Below are 15,215 nucleotides of genomic sequence, written 5' to 3' on the forward strand. Positions count from 1 at the left end.
AAAAAAGAATCAGTGATGGAACCTATGAGGGATGGAGACAGGGTGCTGGGTGGGAGGCAGCTAGCGTGTGAGTAACATGGGACTGGGGAAGGTCTCCTAAGAGTTGAGTTTAATCCTGAAGGAAGAGGTGCCACCAGTCCCTGGAGAGCAAGGGAAGGGTGTTTCCAGCCAAAGGAAGGGACGCGAGAAGACAGAGACCCGGAGATGCAGAGGTTATTGTAGAAAAGGCTTTGGCAAGAATCCTCCTTCCAGAGATGGTGACGTAAAACCACACGCAAGCCGGAACTGGGGGAGAGGGCTCCACTTGTGCTGGCAGCATGAGGACCAGCATTCCGATCCCCAGAAACCCTATAAATGCTAGGTGTGCATGGCAGCCTGCCTGTAATTGCAGCTTCAGACAGAGACGATGATGAGAGATCCCCAGAGCAGGCTAGTTAAGGAGATTAGTAATATTGGGTGGGCTCTGGGTTTGATTAAGAGGCCTCAATGAATAAGGTGGGCAAGCGATTGAGGATGATTCCCAACATCAATTTGGGTATCCTTATGCACATACACCCATATGTGCCCACACACATGCAAAATGTGCATGCACACCACATACACATTAAAAGAAGAAAGGGGGGGATTTCTCTCGCATATATGTATGTAGATTACCCTAGGGCCTCAATGTTTGAGGCACAGACAGATTAAATCATACAGAGAACAGTTGGCCACTACTTGAAGTAGCAGAAGGAATTAAAGACAAGACATTGATGGGACAAGACCTTACTCAGCTGGGGCAATGCCATTCTGAGGTTAAGACAGGTTTTTAAAACTTACCTAGGTGGAGAAAGACCTGATTGCCAAAGAGACGGGTTCATCCTGGTCCTTGTCTATTGCACCAAAAAAGATGTCACTGAGACACAAGAAGACAGATGACTCCAATGGACTGAGAAGCAGGTACCACAGCCACCTGCAGACCCATGGCCAAGGATTCTGCCGCCATACAGGACAGGGAGGGGGAGACATTCTCAGATTGGATTTCATACACCTTCCAGTTCTTATATCCCAAGAAGCCCATCAGATGTCTACTGAAACTCAGCTCCTTTGAAATTCAAGGTCATCCTTGGTGACCTGAGTGTGGATAACTTGTTAGAGTGCTATGGTGAATCTATACTTCAGTAGGCATTATTATGTTTTTATGGCCCCTCCCCACAAAAAATGTACTATCACTTCTAGAGCTTCTGGAAGCTTCTAGAACATCCTTAGAGTTGCTCCTGACTATGGTCATGAGTAGAGCTTTATCAAAGCTTGAAGAAATGTCATTCTTGCCAGGCCAATGGGACAGACACACAGGAGGCATTTTAATGGGTTCTGGGACCCTGTCCAGATTCAGCCAGTCTGTTCCCAACAAAGCTCTTTTAGTCCATTTACATTTCAAACATTGCCAATCCCCAGGCCACCTGGGGACTCTCAGGGCAGTGCCAACAACAAGAGGCTAGTTTCTGGGCCTCTGGAGCCTCGGTACCCAGCACACACTCCCGACACACTTCAGTGAAACCATCTTCCCTGAGTGCGGCACTTGGACCTGGTATGAACACAGATGGAGTCAATAAAAGACAAGGGGTCCCAGGGAGCCACTTGGCTACACCACAAATGGAAAGAGATTCCGCACAGTAGACCCTGAACAGCTTCCCAGGAGCCCTTAAGAAAAGAGGGTAAGCAACGCTCAACAAAACTGTGCTTTCTTTCTTTAAGCCACAGTGTTGTATGCCTGGAAATCAGATTATAGGAGTGCTTCATGTTGCTCTGCACAGGATACCCAGGGAAGGACAGCCTGGTGATGTGTTTTCTGCATAGCCAAATTCTCACCTCGGCCATAGGGACAATGCCAACAAAGACTGTCTGGTAGATCAGAGGAGAAAACCTTGTGGGGGGGGGGGCGGGCATGATTCTCAGGGGGGTGTTTCATTTGTGTGATTTTCTAAATCCTGATAAAGCCACTTCTATAGTAAGACTTAATTGAAGGAACCATTTTCTCTAGAAAACTAACATTAGCGTTAAAAACCCAGAAATCAGTATGTTGCCCTGTTCTTCCCCGGTCAAGTGGGAGGAAAAACACAGCTTGATCCCATCATTGGTGACACCCTGCACACCTATCTGCCTTCCACACATACACACACCCAAACCGCTCTCTACAGACACAGGCAGGCAAAGTCCAGAACCACTGGCTGCCTGCTCATTCTGATCTACAGTTGCTCCTATCTCCCATTCAGCACACACCAACGCCATGTGCCTCCTCCACTCACAACCGTCTGCTGTAGGCATCTGTTGAGTGGTCTTAATGGTAGCTGGCAGAGTGATGCTCTGTGAGAAAGACTGGACCTTGGACTGGCTTCTGCGAACGCGAGTCTCAGGTAGATTCCAGACACAGAGTTGTTAAGCTCTGTCCTGTTGGTTTGGAGTATAGAGTTGCAAAGTGTGATAGGCTGCCCCACCCAGCTTCCTTCCCTCTGGAATTTAGAACTGTGGAATATTCCAGACAAAGGTGCTTAGGTGACTAGGTGACCAACTCCTCAGTGAAAAGAATGGATGGCTGGGAAGAGGAGAGAGAGAGGAGAAAGAAAGGAGGAACTGTAAGCATTGCAGCTCTTACCGAAAGATATCCTGGCAGTCTGGAATCAAGAAATGCCACAGTCTCCATAAGTGACAGCCTTGCTCCAGGGAAAGGTTTCCCCAATGCAAGTGTAACAACTTCGCTCTGCAGAGGAGGGTTTCCTCAGCGAAGTTGTCACAGCTCTGCTTCAGAGAAGTGTTACAACTCTGCTCCACTAGGAGAAAGCTTCCCCAGAGAAAGTGTTACAGTTCTTCTTGCTCTGATCTGCTCAGGTGAAACTTGTTGCAGCCGGGCTCCAGAGACAATGTCACACTGCATGAAAATCTCACCCAAAGTGACTTATTGGGAAAGAACTGTCCGGGAGGGTGGCTGCCTTGGGTGAGGAACAGCCGCAAACTGAACAGGGTACAGACCTTATATAGGATTTCTTGAGGGGGGGGGAGTAGAGGTGGGCAGAGTTTTACAGGTGATTTGGGATTGGTGGATTTTTGTGGTCTGATTCTGGAGCAAGCTCAGGGATTGGTGGCATTTTGTGCTCAGGGATTGGTGGTATTTCCAGCTCAGGGACCTCAGGGATTGGTGGGATTCTGCACTCAGGATTGGTGGGATTCTGCACTCAGGATTGGTGGGATTCTGCACTCAGGATTGGTGGGATTCTGCAGCCTGACTCTGGGGCAAGCTCAGGGACTGGTGTGATTTTTAAGCCCTGCTCCTGGTATCAAGTCAGGGCCAGGGTATTTTTCCTTGGCCCTTTTAACCCTACAGGAATGAGATGGGGGCGGGGAGGGAAGACTGAAAAGGGAAGAGAAATAAAGGGAGGAGAGGTGGAGAGAGAAAAGGGAAAAGAGAGAAGGGGGAGAGAATGAAGGAGGGAGGGAGAGAAAAGACAGAGGAAAATGAAAAGGAGATGGGGGAGATGGGAGAGAGAAGAGATAGAGAGGAATCAGAGAAAATGAAAGAAAGAAAAAAGAGCTAGAGTAAGGATAGAGAGAGCAGAGGGAGCTCCTTCTCAGGGACTGCATCATACATGGATGGTTGCGCCAACTGTCTTCAGAATGGCCCGAAGGTCACCCTACAAGAAACACTCCTGAAAGTGAGTGGACAGCCTGCCCAGGACCTGGACTCTTTCCAGCCCTTAGGATCCCTTTGTTCCTTGAGCACTGACATCAGCGCTGACCAAAAGTCACGCAAACGCTGAACTATGACTGCATCGAACCAAAGTCCCCGAACAGAAATTGAAATTGCTGGACACTCACTGTAGTGTAGCAGGAATGTCAATGATGGGGGGTGGGGCGAGGCAGGCAAGACCATCTGGCAGTGTGTGTGAGGCCTGGCCTGTCATCCTGTCTCTGTCATTAGCTTTCTGTGACCCCCCCCCAACCCCCAAGTAAGTCACCTGACTTCTGGAAACTCTTAAGTCCCCTTTAACCAGAAGAAGAAGAGGTTCAATTAGAGCCATGGCTTTTAGACTGTTTTAAATTGCTCAGCTTTGTCTTGATTTGGAATTACTTATACTGCACAGGGCTGTGGAATTGTACAGAGCCTTGGAGTTGTGTGCACATTTAACATTCAGCAATATCAACAATATCAACTGTGCATGGGCTGTCAAGAGAGCAGCCTGGGAGGGAGGCAATATGGAAAAGAGGAGGGAGGGAGGGAGGGAGGGAGGGAGGAAGGAAGGAAGGGAGGGAGAGGGGGAAGAGAGAGGAAAGGATGTAAGGAGGGAGGAAGGGAGGGAGGGAGGGAGGAAGGAAAGAAAAAGAAAGAAAGAAAAAGAAAGAAAGAAAGAAAGAAAGAAAGAAAGAAAGAAAGAAAGAAAGAAAGAAAGAAAGAAAGAAAGAGAGGAAGAAAAAGAAAGGAAGAAAGAAAGAAAGAAGGTAGAGAGGGAGAAAGGGAAGGTAGAAAAGGAAAGGAGGGAGAATTAATTAAGTACTGGTGAAAGAAGCCTTGTGGGAAGGTGGTCCCATCACTCTTAGCATCTAGATGCTCCTGGCAATGAAGCCTCTGCCTGGAAGGCATGTGACCTCAGGACTTTCAGGCTTTTAAACCAGGTCCTTCATCTAGAGCAACGGTTCCTCTGCTGCCCTTTCAGATGCTGGGACACTGAGGTACACTGTGTCTGCCTGGGCCTCGGTACCCTCAGAAACAGGTTTTCATGATCTGTTTTATCTCTAGGGTATTTTAGCTCACAAGCTAACCTTAGAACTTTGCACTTTGAACCATGGCATAACCATGCTGTAACACCACTGTGCTATGAAACTCAGACCAGGGAGCCCAAGCCCTGCCATATTGATGTCCTTTAACCCCAACAGGGTCCCCCTGAAACATGTTCATACATTTCTGTATCCCGTGGAATACAGTGGGAGACCTATGAACTGACCTGTATTTTAACTCCTCTGTTTTCACTATAACCTTACATTCTTTGTTTTTCACCGTGCATATTTATGGGATGTGGTGTGATACTTGGTAACACAATCTATAAGGAAGAGATAGGGTGACCAGAATATCCATACTCCAAATCTTTCAAATCCTTCTCATTCTCTGATTTGAAATCCAACTGTTAACTAAATCTGTTGAGGGTGAGACCTCAAAAACTCTCGTCTTAATTGCTTCCTCACACAGGTAACCCCACTTCTTGGCTGAGGCGCGCCAACCAACTCACACTGGCCTTCCTCAAAAGTCGATCATCATTAAGGCAAACTATTGAAAATAGCTCCATGTGGACCCAGTCACACCCAGCTTCCTGCTCCAACTAAAGCAGCTGGCCCTCTGCCCGACACTGTAGGCATTCAATCCACATTGGTTTAATTGATTGAACAGATTCAATTTCCTAGCAGGACACTCTGAAACATTCCAGGGATGTAATTTTCCTTCTGGGAAACAAGAAGCCAAACGTTAATTGAGCCTGGAGCTACCTTCTCATGTCTGGCTGGTAAATATACGTGTAGACACTCTGTTTCTGCCTCTGATTAGAACGTTAATTCTCAACTGACAGCAATTTGGCCACTGAGCAAGAAGCTGCAATGTCCAGAGTCACACTTGGGTGTCACCATGAGTAGGGGCTGCTGGCCTCTCTTATGGCTAGTGGCCAGAGGCACCATGTGACGCCCAGTGACATAGAGCAGTGAGGTTTTTTGTTTTTGTTTTTTGGGTTGGGTTTTTGTTTGTTTGGTTGGTTGGTTGGTTTTTTTTTTTTTTTTTTTGGCTCCAAAGGTTAATAATGATGAAATTGAAAACCCCACACTTAAGTGTAAACATTTGTAAACAGCTGGAGGCTGCTGTTTAAGTCACCCTGGGACAGGGTTCCCAACATTCCCACTGAGAAAGTTTCCAGGCACAGATCAAGAACGGGGCCTTAGACAGTGTCCATTGATTGAGGTGAAGATACCAAAGGGAACCTGGGACTGAGACAGGAGGAAACTGCACAGGGATGCTCTGGATTACAGAACAGTGGTTCTTACCTTTATGTGTTTCAGTGTGGTGAGTTCTGGCAGGTAGGCAGAGGAAGGAAGGAGCCGGCCAATGACAAGAAGAGCAGCCTGGAGAGTGAGAGGAGACACTCTAGTCGGCAGTTCCTCTGCCCCAACCCATCTGATGGGGGAATCTAACGATTCTATGACTTTTCAATTGCTTTGTGCCAAGTATCCACACATAATATGAAAAGTCCACGTTTGTTGTTGTATTATTATTAATGGTTATCATTGCATCTAGTTGTGAAAGTCACTGTGACAATCCCCACCATGCACACATTTATTGTTCTTTTATTGTTTCCAGCCCCCTGACCATCTCACCCTGCTCCCCCATTCACATCCCCTCCCCTTTCCTTAATAGTCCCTCTTTGATCTTTATTATTTATTTACTATTTATTTGATCTTTTTATTTGAGTTTCTACAGCTGAGAGAAAACATGTAGTAATTCTCCTTGCCTGTCTTACTTATTCCGTCCCATCTACCATGCAAATAACACAGTTTTTCCTTCCTTAGGGCTCTATGCTCCATGTCTGTGCACCTGTTACCTCCTTGTTGCTACGACAGACTGTCTCACAAAAGAAACCGAAAGGAGGAATCGCGTTGCCCATAGTCCATCATGGCAGTGAAGGGAGAGTGGTTTGAGTGGCTTGTGTGATCTGTGGCAATCAGAGCTTGCGGCAAACGTTCCATGAGAAGCCAGGAAGCATGTGCAGAGGGCTGGTCCCATGCAGGTTTCCTGGCTGTCAGTCCAGACTCTGTGAGTGCCTATGAACCCAGGTTAGTTGTTTCTGTGGGTTCCCTTGTGATGTCCTTGACCCCTCTGGCTTGTGTAACCATTCCTCCCTCTCTTCAGCGGGATTCCCCCAGCCTAATGCCGGGCTTCTTCCTCAACAAGATACACTATGCTTTGTCAAACAGCCATGGGAGGCCTGCCACTTTCTGAATAGAAACAGAGGAGGAGTGGATTGGGGTGGGGGAGGTAGGAGGAGGGAACAGAAAGATGGGAGGAAGGGGAAACAGTGGTTGGGGATGTAAAATGAATGAATACATTTAACTAAAAATAAAAAAAGCAGGAAACAGAGCATTCAGGCTGGGAGCAGAGCTGCAGGACAAACCTCAGATTTCTGCCTTGTGACTCACCTTCACCCTCCATCTCTAGCCCCAAAGGTTCTACAACCAGAACCCACACTGCCGGCTGGAGACCAAGCAGGCAGACACAGGAGTCAGTGGGGCTAGGGCACACTCAAACTACAACAACAGTACCGTGTGTATTTGTGCTTTCTTCATTTCCAGTTGTCTCCGTGGATGGCAGGCCCCCAAGCCCAGAGTCTCACGAGGCTGAACTCATGGGGCTGACTGGGCTCTGGGTCCTTTTGAAAGCACAGGGTAAAAAGGAGGTCCTTGCTCACTTTCTCAAGCTCCTATCAGAGTCCCTCACCTCCTTGCTGCAGACACGGCTGTAGTGGTGCCACAGAAGAGCCACCTGCATGAAAGCATGGCCTTGTGGCTCTCACTTCCAAGATCCCTGAATAGGCCAGGACCAGCCAGATAACCCCCTTTTGATTACCTTACAGACCATGCTCAGAGTTTTCAATTATGTCTGCACAACCCTCCACTTTTGTGTTATAAGATAATGTGGTCACGAAGGCAACATCTCTCCACACTAGCCATAGCTCATGAGACACAGGTGAGTCACGAATGCCACTCACACTGAAGTGACAGAGGGCACACACAGGCCAGTTCACACCAGATGGTTCACGGGGCCACCTGCTTCTGTCACAATTATTTGGAGAACTCAAAACATTTGGCCTCATTGATGGAGAAAAAAAATCAAGTTCTTAATACAGTGTAAATCTCTCTTACAAAAATCTTTAAAAACACCAGAAGGGACAGTAATTTTCATGCAAGACAGTGAGACATACGAACTTGAAGAATATTGATTAAAATGTTTTTTTTAAATCTAATAAATAAAAATTTATATCTGATATCCAAGCTGTAATTTCTAGGAACTCAAGGATGCATAAAAATTTTAGCCATAAACATGTAGGAAAATCAGGCAATTAAAATGACCAACAGCCAGGTATAATGGATGACATATACTGGTAATCCCAGAATGTAGGAGTTTTAAGGAGGAGGATTGCTCCAAATTCATGAAGAGCTTGTGCCCAGAGAATAAGACTCTGTCTCAAAGAAAGAAACAAACAACAACAAAAAAGGAGAAAAGAAATAAAAACACTATCAGGAATTTAACTGTTAACATGGCTACACTATACACAATTAAAAAAATAAACTATAGTCTAAACAACTGATGGGGGTCTTGGAAAAATAGAACTTAAATTGTAGATGTGTTGAGCTTCTAAAATATAAGCTACATGTATGAGTGAAAATACTAGCTTAAAAATAAATTATAACCTCAAAGTATACATTTCATAATACCAAGTTACTGACTCAATGACCCAACAGGAGAAACTCCCTAAAACCAAAAACACAGCAAAAGCATGAAAATGTGTTCTGAAGAGGAATATGCAGAACCAAAACCACTTGGGGACAGAGTCTGGCAGTCTGTACCTGACTGGAGCTCACTCATTAGAAAGCACAGAGACAAAGTATTAGAAGAAACATCAGAGACTTTCATCTAAATTTTTTTGAGATGCACCTTGAAGCATTACTCACTTGGGAAGAAGAATAAAGTTTTATCATCTGGAAAGTGGATGTGATTGGACATGAGCTTGCACAAAGAGCAAACTCTGCCTTTCTGCTCCTTGTAAGCCAGCAAGTCCTGGATGCTGCTGCCCACCTTCATGAGTATACATTTTCCTTAGTCAGTCTACTAACTCATCCTCCAAGAAACAGCTTCCCAGAAGCACCCAGTGGTCTATCATCTCTGGGGCCACCCCTTAGTTATATAGTTGTGTCATTGTCCTAGTTAGCTTTGACTGTCAACTTGACACAGCCTAGAGTCATGGAAGATTAGAGTTTTAGTTGAGGAATTGATCAGATTGAATTGGCTTGTGGGCATGTCTTGGGTGGAGGTGCTACCTTGATGGCCAGTTGATGTTGGAGGGCCCAGCCCACCATGGGTAGCACCATTCCTTAGGCTTATGTCATTGGCTACATAAGAAAGCTAGCTCAGCATGAACCTGTGAGTGAGCCTGCAAGCAACAGTCCTTGTGGTTTTTACTTGAGCTCCTGTGCTGAATTCCCTCAATTCTGGGCTATAATCTGGAAGTATACCCCAAACAAACCCTCCCTTAAGTTGCTCTTGGCCATTTGTGTTTATCACAGCAACACAAAGAATCTGTAACATTCACATTGATGGGAAAAGTTAGTCACTACCTTAAGAACAAAGGAAGGAAAAAAGAACCAAGAAGGAACACATGTGACCTCCAATTATATTGGTAAAACTCCCTCCTAAAATAGCCAAAAAATATGTCCAAATTAGTCAACAAAGTAAGACATTGAATAGATAGGCATTTATCATTTCCTATACTCTTCTGTAATCTTGCACATTCTCATGAGTGAAAGTTGGGAGCCACAGGTTTCTCATTTGGCCGATTTTGCTATGTTCATTTATCTCAAATACATATTTTTTTTCAGCATGAAAGCTCTAGGAAACCCTCCCTCTGGCTCTTTAATGAACACCTAACAAGCCTCTCACCCATTCATTGCCTTACTTCTAAACAGTAACAGAATGATCCTATTGCCTTCCCCTTTTTCTTTGCATTTCCAAGCTTTCTAAAGTAAAATCTACCTTTATTCCTGGTGTGAGCAGCCTCACTCTTGCTTAGCCAGCACTTTCCCAGAGTTAGATATAATAAGCGCTGATAATGAGCCCTTCCTCAGCTGCTGAATCAATGGTGATTTCTTACACTAACAACTTGGCCCAGCTTAGATTTCACGGAGTCACTGCAATAAGCCCAGAGGCAGCTTTGGCAAAAGGCTGTAAGACCTGTATCCTTTTTTGACAAGAGCCCAGATCCTTCCAGGAAGTGATGGTTCAGAATTACCTTGATTTCTTAACTGCAAATTTTAAGGCTTGTATCAGTTACTTTTTGTTGCTGGGACAGAACACCATGAGCACAGACAACTTACAGAAGAAAGGGTTCACGTTGGCTTGACGTTCCGGACTGAGAAGAGTCCATCACGGTGGAGAGGCATGACAAGGGGTGGCTGGAGCAGGAAGCTGAGAGCTCACAGCTCCAAGCACTAACATGAATTAGAGAGAGAACAGGACGTGAGATGAAGCTAGGAGCCCTCAAAGCGTCACGGATGCACTTCCTTCATCAAGGCTCCACCTCCTAAAGGTCCCCAAACTTTCCCAAACAGCACCACCTGGTGGTGGTCAAGTGTTCAAACACCCGAGCCTGTGGATGATGCTTCATTCAAGTCACCACAGGAGTTATGCCTTTTTGGTTCTTCCTACAGTCATTCCTGAGAAAGGGAAAGAAAAAGAAAAAGGAAGAGAGAGAGAAAGAGAGAGAGGGGGGGAGGGGGAGGAAGGGAGGGGGAGGAAATAAGGAAGGAAGGAATGATGAAAAAAGGAGGGAGGAAAGAAAGAGAGCCTACTATGTGTTTATGTGTGCATGTGCATTTGCGTGTGTGTGTGTGTGTGTGTGTGTGTGTGTGTGTGTGTGTGTGTGTGTGTGTGTGTCTCACATTTGATGCTCTTGGGGGAAGTACTCATTTAAGATGCTCCACATAGCTGCAGAGTCAGGTATCTGAAATCTGGGGGGTAGCTTTAGTTGCAGTGGACTTGTCACCCAAGGAAGGTGGATACAGTTTCCTGAGAAGCCTGGGCACATCTGTGATCAGTGGCTCCCACTGAGAAGGCAAAAATTCCACTTGTGGGTCACTTACAGCTAATGCTCTCAAAACCCCCAAACACCTGGATTTCAACCCCAGTCAAGCAAAGGAAAAAGAAACAGGACCAGAGGAAAGAGAAAGGACACTTGAGCCAAGAGAAACCCCTCAAATACCCACTTTGACTAAAAGCTTCACACACATTTCTTCAGACCCAACATTTCTTGAGGACATGTGAACAGAATCCCAAATGGGACTTTCATTAATCAAGAGAAGCCCAGGCATCTATGACATGCCAAAAGGCACTGCAGTAAGATCAGACTATTCTTTCAGCTTTCAGTTACCTGGCATTTATTACGTCTCTTGGTTAAGCAAAAACCCAATGGAGAATCACTGTACACACTCCCAAATTCCCAAAGCGTGTGCATCTGCCCAAATGAGGTGCTGTCTTTCAGGAATGTGTTCTCCTGAAACTCATTAATCAAATTCAGTGATCTTTCCTGGTCCCCTACTCAGTCCAAATGTATTAATTACATGGCCTCACAAACTTCATCAAAGGTTCGTTATCTTACTGTAATTTGGTCTTAAGTCAACCGCAGTTAAGAGGATCATGAATATGTCACACCATAGTTTCTTTGGTCCCAATTACATATTTCCTCCAGCTCTCCTGAAATTCGCTTCATGGAAACATCATCTTGTCAACAATGAATTGATTATGAAATTATCTTGTCTGGCTAAGCAAGTATAAGCCAGATTTGTGCATAAGAAAATATTAAGCTGTGTTTAAGAGTAATCATGTCAGGGCTAGAGAGATGGCTCAGCAGTTAAGAGCTGGCACTGCTCTTGCAGAGGGCCCGAGTTCAGTTCCCAGCACTCATACTGGGCAGCTCACAATTGCTTATAACTCCAGCTCCAGAGGATCCAACACCTTCTTCTGGCCTCCATGAGCACTGCACTCACATTCACACACACACACACACACACACACACACACACACACACACACACACACACATTTAAAAAACAGTAGAGCCAGGCATGGTGGCACATATCTTTAATCCCATCACTTACGAGCCAGAGGCAGTCATATCTCTAAGTTTGAGGGCAGTCTGGTCTACAAAGCAAGTTCCAGGACATCCAGGGCTACACAGAGAAACCCTGTCTCAATAGTAATAGTAATAACAGTAACTTCTTATTGTTGTTATTTAATTATTTATTATCATATAACAATAAATCTTTTAAAATATAATTGTATCTTCTATTTTGCAGCAGCAGTTCATGTCCAGTGTGTGGATACAATCTGCTACCACTGCCCTTCCTCTGAGTTTCTAGAAAGGGAAGTTGGATTCATGCAGGATGAAGACACAATTCTGTCAAATTTGCCTAATGAGCCGCGCACAGAAAGAGAACAGGAAAACCTCATTTCAAGAAAAGGAAACACCAGCCCAGGGATTGACAATGAGGGTCAGATAACAATGAAATCTGGTCATCGACTTGGAGGATTAAAAGCCACCCATTGACCTGGAATGATAATATAATAGGGGACGTCTGAGGCAAGTCAATTCCTGACAGCCTGCACTAAGGAGGGACTCAGGGGTGAAATGATGGTTATCGTGAGAAAATGATCATTGACATCTTTACTGTGTCCCTCCCCCAGCCACCAGGAAGAGCCCAAAATATCACCCAGCAGGGTTTCAATATCCAAACAAATATGGATTTGCACCATCAACTCTGAACCGTGGGAAGCCAATTCCTTTGAAAGTTATTTTACCCCAGGCTGGACAGATGTTGGTTCCACAGTTAGAGAGCTGCATGGCTGCTGCAGAGGGTGTGAGTTCCCTTTCCAGCACCTCGTAGGTTGGCTCAAGACTGTCTGTCATGCAAGCTCCTGGTAGCACCATGCCTTTGATCCCAGCGTTCATTCAAGAGACAGAGGAAGGAGGATCTCTGTGAGTTCTAGGCTAGCCTGGTCTATATATAGTGAATTCCAGGCCAGCCAGGGCTACCCAGGAGACCCAGGAGAAAAGAGAAAGAGGGCACACAGAAAAAGGTGGATGTTCTCTGATTTGAAGAAGAATCCACATGAGCACCCTTTGCCTGGGTCGGCAAGCTTTGGGTAGTCCTCACATAAAAACACGCCATCTATCTGCCTATCAATCACTGTGTGCTGGGCTGTTCTCACATGTGCGGAGACAAAGGCAGCAAATGAGATGAGCCTCCTGCTTTCCCAGGGCTTATTTCTAGAGGAAGGAGACAGCCAGGAAGCAAACAAAAAATAAAGGCGATATCAGAGAAGGCTTCGAAGCTCTATCCTAAATAGTTCCCATTTGCCAGCATCTGAGAGGGTAGAATGGTTGTATGGAGCCAAATGCTCATTCCATCCAGCCCATTCTAGACAACTTTGATGCTTTCCTTCCCATCCATTCATTTGATCCCCCTAGGCAAGAACCCCTAGGCGGCCTCCTCTTTGCAATACTCCAGCCAGGATTGTGAAAGGACACTCATGTTCCGGCAGCCACCAGAATTAGGACAAGGGTCAGAGCCCCATGGCTGACCTAAATGGGTTCACGCCAAGAAACAAATCGCGCTTTTGAAAGCTCCACTGAGGCCCTTCATAGAAGATGGCTGTCACCGAAATATGCAGAAAAGGAGATACTGCAAGGAGCAGTGGTGTGGGCAGAAGCAATTTAAATAGTGATCATGGAGGAAATGACATTTGAGAGCTCAGCAATAGAAGACAAGGATCAACATCCTGAAATAGGAAGACAGCATGAGTGTAGACCCAGGTGGTAATGGATTGGCTATGTCCATGTCCATGTCTTACATACATGTACATATATACATGCTCACATGTGTCTATCACATGCATGCACACATTCACATTCACAAAAAAGCCACTTCACCAGAGCCTGCCATGACCCAGCCTCAGACCTTTCAGAGATCTGACTGTACTCATCCCCAAATACCTGGTGGGGCTGGGGTTGGGGGTCAGGTCAGAGCTCCAAATGCAAATTAGTTAGTTTTACTCATGGGATAGTTTGAGTGGGTACATACTCTTAAGCCCCACCCCCCAACACACCCATAAGTCTCACACTTCTAAGGCTGACCCAGAGCCAAGCCACTTTCTTGGATCTTTAGTATCTGCATGGGAATAGATGTCTTTTGAGGAGACCTCAGCCCAGGGTGGAACCTGGTCTGAGCAATCAGAACCCAGGCAACTAACTCTTCTTGCCATGGCTTCTGAATCTTCACAGTGCAGAATGAGCCTGACTGGGTCTGAGACGTGGGAACAGACCAAGACCTATCAGTTACAATTCAGTGTATATAATAATATGTATAATCTATGCATTGTTATCTATTGATCGATCAATATATAGATGATAGTAGATGATAGATAGATAGATAGATAGATAGATAGATAGATAGATAGATAGATAGATAGATAGATGGATAGATGGATAGATATAGATAGATAGATAGATAGATAGATAGATAGATAGATAGATAGATAGATAGATAGATGACAGAGTCTCACTAAGTAGCCCTGGCTAACCTGAAGCCCAATCTGCTATGTAGGTTCTGTAGACCAGGCTGGCCTTGAACTCACAGAAATCTGCCTGCCTCTGCCTCCCAAGTGTTGTGCTTAAAGGCATGCACCACTATGCCAGACCAATATGCATTATCTTCTTCATGGGACAGATAAATGAATCCCAACACGAATTAATGCCCTCATCCTAAAATGACCCTTCCAGCTGAGCTGACTTTCAGTGGGGATGATGGCAGCTGCGCACTGCACTGTGGGCTAATTGGATGCCTTTAAATGACTCTAGCACATTCTGCTGGCTTTTATTTTTTTTTTTTTAATTCTAGTACCTAGAAGTTGTTGTGCATAAGCAGAACAATTTCTAAACAATAATGCTTAATGGCAAAACACTAGACCTTCAACTCTTAACATCCCCATCTAAATTAAACCATCTTTTATTGTTCTTCTAATTATTCTAATTGTTATTGTTCTTTGAATCATTCTAATAGTTATCCCAATTACTCTCCAGCCTTGTGACCAGAACAACTCATTAGATGCAGGAGAATTTGTTGTCTCTTAGCATATCGTTAGTGTAAGATACACTGGACCATGAAAAGTTCAACGAGTGTAAAAGGAGGCCAGCAAGAGACCTTCTGATAATAAAACCTTGAAATTGGGCTTTTTGTTCAGAACACAACATCCTGAAAATATCTGAGGGTTTGTAAATGTGTTTCAAGATGTACATTTATAATAGCAATATAATTATCCCACTTTCAACATGCATGCATTTGTGTGCCAGAGCACGTATTAGCAGGTGTGTATGTTT

The 15,215-nt window shown here is 45.1% G+C and overlaps 1 long non-coding RNA gene across 3 annotated transcripts; it reads left to right on the forward strand.

The window, feature by feature from the left end:
- Positions 1-2,525: 2,525 nt before the first annotated feature.
- On the forward strand, positions 2,526-14,974 carry LOC121825389 (uncharacterized). 3 transcript variants are annotated; one of them, XR_013047564.1, is made up of 4 exons: positions 2,526-2,615; positions 5,219-5,528; positions 6,073-6,843; positions 12,136-14,974. It is a non-coding gene; the product is annotated as an uncharacterized LOC121825389 (long non-coding RNA). The 3 variants fall into 3 exon arrangements; XR_013047563.1 differs by lacking the exon at positions 12,136-14,974 and having other exon boundaries at positions 6,073-6,911; XR_013047562.1 differs by lacking the exon at positions 12,136-14,974 and having other exon boundaries at positions 5,219-8,051.
- Positions 14,975-15,215: the final 241 nt, after the last annotated feature.

The sequence above is a fragment of the Peromyscus maniculatus genome, chromosome 23 (genome assembly GCF_049852395.1).
Source record: "Peromyscus maniculatus bairdii isolate BWxNUB_F1_BW_parent chromosome 23, HU_Pman_BW_mat_3.1, whole genome shotgun sequence".
Taxonomy (NCBI): domain Eukaryota; kingdom Metazoa; phylum Chordata; class Mammalia; order Rodentia; family Cricetidae; genus Peromyscus; species Peromyscus maniculatus.